Genomic DNA, 9,878 nt, shown 5'->3' on the forward strand with positions numbered 1-9,878 from the left:
TGTCCCAATACACAACCCATGGACTCTTCGAGCATGGTTAAATACATGATAAGAGGTCTCCCTTCTGCAAGAGGCATCAGAATTGGTGGTTCTTGCAAGTATCCTTTGATTTTGTCGAAGGCTATTTGGCAGTCATCGTTCCACTCCACGCCTTGATTCTTCCTAAAAAGCTTGAATATTGGTTTACATGTTGCAGTAAGGTGAGAGATAAACCTGGCAATGTAATTTAATCTCCCCAAGAAACCATGAACCTCTTTCTCAGTCCTCGGTGCACGCATGTTTTGAATGGCTCGAACCTTGTCAGGATCTACTTCAATTCCTTCTTGGCTTACAATAAAGCCTAAAAGCTTCCCATATCGAACCCCAAATGTGCATTTATTAGGATTAAGTCTCAACCTAAACTTCCTCAAACGAGCGAATAGTTTCCCTAGGTTGGTGATGTGCTCTTCTTTTGTCTAGGATTTGGCAATCATGTCATCAACATACACCTCAATCTCTTCATGAATCATGTCCTGAAAGAGAGTCACCATGGCACGTTGATATGTTGCCCCAGCGTTTTTTAACCCAAACGGCATTACTTTGTAACAAAAGGTTCCCCAAGGAGTAATGAACATGGTCTTCTCCATGTCTTCGGGATCCATTTTAATTTAGTTGTATCCAGAGAAACCATCCATAAAGGAAAACACGGAGAACTGAGTTGTGTTATCCATCAATACATCAATGTGAGGTAATGGGAAATCGTCTTTGGGACTAGCTCTGTTCAAGTCTCGGTAGTCTACGCACATGCGGACTTTTCCATCTTTCTTCGGTACTGGTACAATGTTAGCAACCCATTATGGGTACTTAGAGACTTCCAGGAAACCAGTGTCAAACTGCTTTCTCACCTCTTCTCTGATCTTGAGAGCCATATCAGGTCGAGTTCTTCTTAGCTTTTGTTTGACAGCAGGGCATTCTTCTCTATGGGGAAGCTTGTGAGTTACACTATCAGTATCTAATCCATGCATGTCTTGGTATGACCAAGCAAACACGTCGTCATATTCGTGGAGGAGCTCTATCAGTCTTGTCTTTACTGTATCTTGAAGCGTAGTGCCTACCCTTACTTCTCTCTTGTCTTCTTCTGTACCTAGATTGATAACCTCAACGTCCTCTTGGTACGGTTGAATGATCTTTTCTTCTTATCTGAGTAATTTGGCCAACTCTTCAGGGAGTTCGCAATCTTCCCCCACTTCGTCTTCAGCTTGGTAGATTGGCCAATCAAAGTCATATTGGACCATAGCAGTGTCGTTATCAACTGCCTCGATGGTGTTTCTGCATGTTATGATTTATGCAGTTTATTTAGAAAGTGCGTGCATAAAAAATTGATTGCCATTTTTGTAAATAGATCAAAACGAAAGAAAAGGAACAAAAATTTGAATGCAAAATGTCATTTCATTAATGATAAAAACTCTTGAAAAAGATAAAGGAGGCCCTACAACATGTCACTGTGCCTTGGGCAGAGCACATGGTTTTGTCTAAAATGATAAAATTACTTTTGAAATATTTGGGGAACTTCCACAGCCTTCCAGTTTGTCAGTTCTTCATTAGGTGTGGCTTGACGCATCCAGCTAGACATTCCCTCTTTGCGATCTTCTTCGCTGACCATTGCCACTTGCTTGCCAAAGATGTGGCCAGCGCTGGTGAATGTTTTCTCCACATAAGGAATCTGTTCTTTGTCATGTTGGTTACCGGTTTTGTATGATGATGGGTCATACCCCAGGCCAAACTTGTCTCGTTTCTCTTTCACTTCCACCACTTTGCCCCGGTCTTGAGTATCTTCACTTTCCATAACAGCTTTAGCTCCTTGCCACGAGGCCATGGATGGTCCTGATTTCGGGACCTCCAAGGTCTGTTGGACGGCCATCATGTTTACCACTTCCAAGGATTGGAATGATGTTTCAGTGATTTCACCATCTACCTCGATATATCGGAAAGATGTCAAATGACTAACCAAGATGTCTTTCTCTCCTCCAATCACAATCATCTTGTCATTTATAATGAATTTCAGCTTTTGATGCAGAGTAGAGGTGACAGCACCTGCGGAGTGAATCCAGGGTCTCCCAAGTAGGTAGCTGTAACCACAAGTAGGCAACTGTAACCAGGATGTATGTCCATGACTTGGAATGTGATATTGAAAATAGTTGGACCTATCTTGGTTGGTAAGTCAACTTCTCCTATCACTGCTCGCCTTGAGCCATCAAATGCTTTTACGATTAGGGTACTAGGTTTCATACTTATCCCTTCCACTGGCAGCTTTATCAAAGTTGTCTTTGACATGACATTCAGTGAGGAACCTGTGTCTACTAACACTCTTGACAGTATAGTATCTATGCATTTCAAGGAGATATGGAGGGCCTTGTTATGGTTCTTTCCCTCGATTGGTAGTTCATCATCATTAAAACCCAAGAAATTCCTAGTGGTCACACAAGCTATCACATCATCAAACTGTTATATTGTTATATCCTTCGTGATATGAGCGGCGCTCAATACCTTCAACAGCGAATTCCTATGTGCTTCTGAGTTGAGCAGTAGAGATAACATGGAAATTTTGGAAGGTGTTTGGTTTAGCTGGTCCACCACCTTATAATCGCTCTTCTTGATTATTCTCAAAAACTCCTCAGCCTCCTCACGAGTGACAGCGACTTTAGGAGACAGGTGCATGTCTTGCATTCCTTGAGTAGGGATGGGGATCTGGACAACAACCTCCTTCCCTTTAGCTCTTTCGGAAGTATCAGTAGTTCTTGGTGCGAACACTCGGCCACTACGTGTCATTCCTGCTGGCCCCATAATTGAAGTGACATTTGGTTCGTTGATCGTCAAAGGTTGATCTTTCTGCCCCTGCTTAAAAGCTCTGGGCTGATATATCCATGGGACTGCCTTCTCATCTTTATATTCGAATGGTGCTGGAAACTCTATCCCCAACAGGCTTATAGACATTTCTACTTTAACCTCATCATAGGGGAAGTCCACCACGGCTATCTCTTCCTGGCGCTTATTCTTGACACGACAATTTATCTGTAACTCGCCTCAATCCAGCATTTGTTGTATAAAATTCCTCAACTTTTCATCGTTCTCCTCAGCAACCAGCTCCTCCGGGATCAGACCACTCTTCAGTAATTGTGCTCCTATCATGGTGATAGGGGTTTGAATCTCTTCAACCTTAGGGATCAATTTTCCTTGATCACTCTCCTCAATGACACTGACGGAAGCATCCTTGTGCGTTGGCATAGGATTGGTGTTCACGTTCGGGCGTCTTGGAGTGAAAGAAACGGCCTTGGCTTCGATCAAGTCTTGTACCCGATTTTGAAATGCGAAACAATTTTCCAAGGTATGACCAGGTGCTCCCATGTGAAACTCACAATGGGCATTAGCGTCGTATCCAGGTGGATATGGAAAAATAGTTGGTTTTAACTCCATCAATGTCAGAAGGCCCTCCTTTTGCAGATATGGGAATATATGACTATAAAGTACTGGTAGGGGATCAAGTTGCCTTCTTGGAGGTCTTGGCTTGAATTGTCTTGGTGGTGCAGTATTTTGCTGATTATGATATTGTTGATGTTGTGGTTGATACATTTGTTGTTGTTGCATCGGTTATTGATAAGGTATGGGTACCACGGCGGAGACTTGACCATATGAAGCTTGTTGCTTCCCTTTATAGTTTCTGGATATGGCGTTTGTTTCACCTTCTCTTTTCTTCGGGAAGCCTCCAGAGTACTTCTTCGGTGCGCTAGGTGTTGTCACTGCTCCTGGAATCTTTCCATCCCTCAACCCCTTCTCTATGCGGTCTCCAATTGTGACTAGATGTGCAAAGTCAGATGCTGCACTGCTCACTAATCGATCAAAGAATGGGTCCTTCAAGGTGTCCACAAATATCCCGGTCATTTCCTTCTTAGACAATGGTGGCTCTACCTGAGCAGCCAACTCTCTCCACCGTTGGGCGTATTCTTTGAATCACTCACTCTCCTTCATAGCCATCCCTTGCAACTGCATTCGTTCGGGTGCCATATCTAAGTTATATTTGTACTGACGGAGAAATGCGTCAGCCAAACCCTCCTAGCTTTGAATCCGCCCTTGCTCTAAGCTCATGTACCATCTCAGAGATTCCCCACTCAGACTGTCTTGGAAACAGTGTACAAGTAGTTTGTCATTTTCGGTATGAGCAACCATTTTCCTGAAGTACATTACCAGGTGGCTTCTTGGACAAGTCTGTCCTTTGTATTTCTCGAAATCAGGAGTTTTAAATTTAGTCGGGATGATTAAATTCGATACCAAATGCATGTTCATGGCAGAAGCACCGAAGATATTGTTTCCTTCTATGGCTTTGATCTTCTTTTCCAGGGCACGGAGCCTATCTGCAGTAGGATCAGGAAGTATCTTAGGTTTTGGTTGATCAGGCATATAAAACGCATCATACTGGTCATCTCCAATTTCGGATCCATGATGAGTAGACGTATCAGAAGGTTCTGCACGGTCTCCATCTCCTTTTCCTCCTACTGGTATCTGAACCAATCTCTTCTTGGTGGGAACGTAATCCTCGTCTTTGGGGTTCAGATCTGGTGTACTATCATTCTTTTTTGCCCTAGCTTCTTCCTCCTCAATCCTCTCTCTCTGAGCGATCGCGAGCATTGTCTCCAACAGGTAATCCATCTTCTCTTGGATCGTATTGATGTCTGTCCTCATAGTAATCTGGTTAGCCTCAACTTGCTCTAACGTGATCTTGTATTTGCTTCGCGTCTCGTATCGGTGTTGATTAGTCAGTGTGGCTGGATAAAAGGTAAAAAGGTTGGGTAAGTTTTTTTGAATTTCATGAAGCGTGATGCATAATGAAGATGCGAATGTTATGCGTATTTTATTTTCAGGGAATCATTCGAGTTTCATTAGTTGTTAGTAATTCAAGAAATACTTAGAATAGCAATAATGAAATAATTTTTAAATGTCATTCATTCAAATACATAACATGGAGGTCTAAAAAGGTCATAGTTCAAAAGTACATTTGTTAAAGGAACAAAATACAAGACATAAGCAAATTAAACAGTTGGCTTTCTGGCCTGAAGCTCTTCTAGTTCCTCATTGAATCTCTTCAGCAACCCTTTACAGAGCAGAATGAAACTGATTATGGCTGAAGGAGCGCTATCTTCTTTCAACTCTTCGACTGCGTCTCTCAACTTCCATGGCAATTCTTTAGCTGCCCAATTACAGAACCCCGCTATCCCATCGAGTTTTGCACGGAACTTATCCCTATCTCCTTGTAAGAAGTCTATGGTCTTCTTAAAGGATTCATAATCCTCAATCACATAGTCTCGCTCTTTCAACCATATGGAGCTGTCTTGGTGTAATGACTCTAGCTAGTTCTTCCAATAGCTCACAGACTCCTTTGCATCTCTTACTTCTCGACACTTCTCTTCCCATATCATGGGTGACACCCTAGAAGCTTCAATGGCTATATTCTTGAGTCGGCGCTCCTGATCTACTTCAACCTTTGCATGACGAACAGAATTGGTGAGCTCTTTTATCTGAGCCCCAAGTGTATCCCTTATCGTCTTGTTTTCCTTCGTGGCTAGATGCCACCAACGCTCATTGTCTTGACATTCTTTCTGAGCTTGTCGTAGTTGACCCTTAAGAGTATCCAAACAATGATCTGCTTGTTCTAATCCCACTTCGATCTTTTTTCTCTTATGCTCCTCTTTGTTGAAATTCTCCACATGTGCTTGAAGTTGTGCCTCTTTTCTCTCGAGCTCCCACTTCATATTGTTTTTCTCGTTGATAGTTTGCTGGAGTTTTATCTGCAACTCTTCATTCTCTTTTTCTAGCTTTGCCATGGTGGTCTTGAGTTCCTCCACTTCTTCAATAGGGACATTGGTGAGCTGAGGTTCAGGAAGAGGTATAGGTATCCGAATGACAAATGGCATTTTAATCATCTGCACCCTTTCCTTTACCCACTGAAAATATGATTCTTTTGTAATCCCATTTGCTCTCCCTAAATCAACTTTCCCTTTTCGATTGACATTCTTCCAAGCCCCTTTGATTCGCTGGAATAAGCTAGGATTCTCAACCCCAAAGTCAAGTAACAAGAAAGCTTCTAAAGATTTTGCCTCTGGAGGGCCTTCCATTGGGTAGCCAAGTTGTCTGAGTGACAGAACTGGATTAGCATTCACACATCCTTGAGTTCCAATAAGCGGTAGATTTGGGAAATCTCCACAACTGAATATGATATCCATGTTGATGTATTCTTTGGAATACCAAGAGAGATCTTCAGATCGGAGTGATCCCAATCTCTGAGGCCAACTAACATCTGTTTGTTCAACCCAAGCACCTGTCTTCGGAAGATGTTCTAGAAACCACTGATATAATAAAGGAGCACAACAAGTGATCATTCCTTTCTTCTTAGTATACCTATGGCTTATGTAATAGTAAACATCAGCTAATAAAGTGGGTACTGGGTTCCCAGTAAGGAAAACACAAATGGCAGCCATGTCTACGAAACCATCCATATTTGGGAACAGGACGATGCCATAGATGGCCAATGCAATAGCAGAGTAGCAAGCATCCCAACTTTCTGCTTTCAATAGGGTATGAGCTCTTTCCAAGAGAAAACTTAGTGAAAATCCTTTAGTATTCCCTTTGGTCTCTAAGTTAGCCTTTGCTTCCTTTTCATCCATGTGAAGCGCACTAGCAATGACCTCAAGGGGCAAAGATTCATCTATCCCTTCAAATAATGGCTTGTTCTTCATAGGAATCCTAACAAGACGCTCGAATTCTTCCAACGTTGGTGCTAGCCGGAAGTCTTGGAATGTGAAGCATCTTAAAGGTAGGTCATAGAATTGGGCCAAAGTGACTAAAGTTGTATGGTCAACTTGTTGATTGAGGATGCTGAGCAGATTTCCATAATTCTTTCCAAAGTTGATTATGTATATTGGGTGCATCTGAGAGACCAAGTCACGTAAGCTCCTTAGATCGGGATCTTTGAACTTGAAAGAGTAAATGTTTCTTTTGCTTGATTCCATGTTTCTTGAATTCCTGCAACTCATGATACTCAGATTCCTTGGAAATAAAATAGTATGAATGTTATGCTATGAATGATATTATGCGTGCCACATGTAGGTTAATATACAGGTCGTGAGAGTGGGTATTCTTGATTACTAAACAAAACCCTTTTGGGAGGATGCTAAAGTTAAAAGGTTCCCAAAGTCATCAATCAATATTTAGGAAAGTTATTGTCATGATGAAAACTCATCTGCAAATAACATCCCCAAACAAAGTCTCATCTGGGTGAGTCCTTCGTATGGTCCCAAAGAGGAAGACTCCTAGTGGGTCCATTCTACACAACTCTCGAGTCCAAGGTTCTAATAAGGTTCTCAGAGTCATAGATCGAGGTTGGGAATACCACTGTAAAGTAGTAATACGCCCAAGGGATCTCATCTGATTGGGGCTTTCGTATTAACCCAATAAGTCTGGGATTTTCCAGGTAGATACTACATAACCACCGGAGATAATGGGTTAAAAGGTCCCTAGAGTCATTGATCCCACTTGAGAAATACTATCGTCGTGACGAAAACTCATCGGGCAATAATATTTCAAGAGAATCTCCTCTAAGTGGGGTCTTCGTATCTTCCTAACAAGGAAGACTCCTTGTGGGCGCCCACTATGCAACCACCAACTTAATCTTATGGTTTTTCTCAGACTCGGGTGGAGAGCCTATCTCACAAAGTATCACCAACCAGAGAACCCCAAATAAGACATAGTCAATAAATCACAATATAATAATAATAGCAGAATAAAAAATAACAGATAAACAAACAAGATTAACACACAATACAAAAACTGAACTAAATTAGGCTTCACTCTCTTTTGCTTGGAGCTAGTCCCCAGCAGAGTCGCCATCTGTCGCATCTCGAAAAAATACGATTCCTCGCGATGGTCGCGGAAAAAACTTATGTTCGAAAAGAGTCGCCGCCGAACTTTATTTATCCCAATGAAGGAATAGGAAAATATCGACAAAACCTTTAGAAAATGGAATAATGGTCGTCGCAACCATATTCGGGTTCGGGAGTTAATTACGTAAGGGGAAGGTATTAGCACCCCCCACGTCCGTTGTACTCAACGGGAACCTTTTAGTTCTAATTTGTGTTTCGAGTGTTAATTTATGTTTGTTTGTTATCTTTGGGTTATAAATATATTAAAAATAGAAATGGATGAGAACCTCAGAAAGGGAAAGGGGAGGTTTTTTATTAGTGTGCTCGCGAAGATATAGTAATCTCCTGCCTACGTATCCTTAAGGTATAATAAGGAAATCAGAGCATTCGTAGTTCGGGGAACTACGGTTGGTTGATGTCTTTTAGTGAACAACTGCTTAGATCGCGTTCTAAAGGCTAAACGCTGGCTTGTCAACTCTCGACGGAGGCTTAAGCATTGGTTTTTTATGCGCATTAGAAAGGATTAACGGTGTTCTTTCTGAAAAGAGTTTAGGTCACACAGAGGTGACAAATTGGATTAATATGTTGGATGTTTTGATTGGTTGAGATGTCTTGATCGCACGGGGGCGAGGAAGATATATATTTGATGTGTTGAGACATTTTGTTGGATGACGATTACTCAGATATTCGAGTAAGACAACTCGTATCCTAACAGTCGGGAAAGGGAATAGAAGACTCTAGACCACTTTCTTTTTTATCCTTAATTATAGAAAGGATTTGATAATAGTTAAGGTGTTTTGAACAGATGACAAATACTCGGATAATCGAGTAAGATAACTCGTATCCTAATAATCGGGAAAAGGAATAGAAGACTCTAGACCGCTTTCTGTTTCATCTGAATATTTATGAAAATAAGGTTGTATATGGTTGACGTATTTTAGAATGAATGATAAGTACTTGAATGGCTGAGTAAGACGACTCATATCCAAGCATTTGAGAAGAGGAGTTGAAAGCTCAAAACCATCTCCTTTTTCGTACAGTTTGTTATGAAAATGATTTGATTAAGGTATATGTTTGTGAGAAAATGACAATGGTTCGACTGACCGAGTAAGAGAACTCGCATTCGGCCAATTGAGGAGTGAAGCTGAAAACTCAAAGTCAACTCCTTTTTCATTTATCTTACTGTGAAAATATTTTGATTTAATCGGGGTTTGGAGATTTGTGGAGGAACGACAATTACTAACAAGTAAGAGAGCTTGTACTCAAATAATCGGGGAGAAAAAATTGAAGACTCAAAGTTATCTCCCTTGTTATTTCTTATTGTAAAAGAATTTGATTTGTTTGTGATTAGGTGGATTAGAAATGACGGTTGTTCGATTAATTGAGTACAAGAGTTCGTGTTTAAATAATCGAGGATAGGAGTTGAAAACTCAAAACCATTTCCTCTTTTATTCCTAAGTGAAATAACGTTTAATTGTGACCAGGTATTTTAATTCTTAATAAAGAATACTCGATGTCGGATCGAGGTTTTAAATTTGTATTTTTTGAATGAATTGAATTTTAGTGAATCAATCATCTAATCGATTAATTAATAACCGAATAGGTCTCATTGTAAGAAAGCCCAAGAGTAAGCTACGTGAGGTTGATGACGATGCTTAAAAAAGCAATCGACTTACAAAGGTATTTGAAAAAATGGGCTCGATGTTGAATCGAGAAGTTTTATTTGTTTCTTTTTAAAATTGGCTCGAATGATTTTTAAATCGGTGAAAGCGACATAATTTTGTCACAATTATAACATGTCATTTCGTGTGCACTCAAGGTTCGGTATAAACCAATAAATAAAGAATAATCATGCACATACACTCCACAAAATAAACAATTATCTAAGTTATGAATGACATTAGTGATGATATAACTAATTAATTAATT

The sequence above is a fragment of the Lathyrus oleraceus genome, chromosome 2, assembly GCF_024323335.1.
Source record: "Lathyrus oleraceus cultivar Zhongwan6 chromosome 2, CAAS_Psat_ZW6_1.0, whole genome shotgun sequence".
Taxonomy (NCBI): Eukaryota; Viridiplantae; Streptophyta; class Magnoliopsida; order Fabales; family Fabaceae; genus Lathyrus; species Lathyrus oleraceus.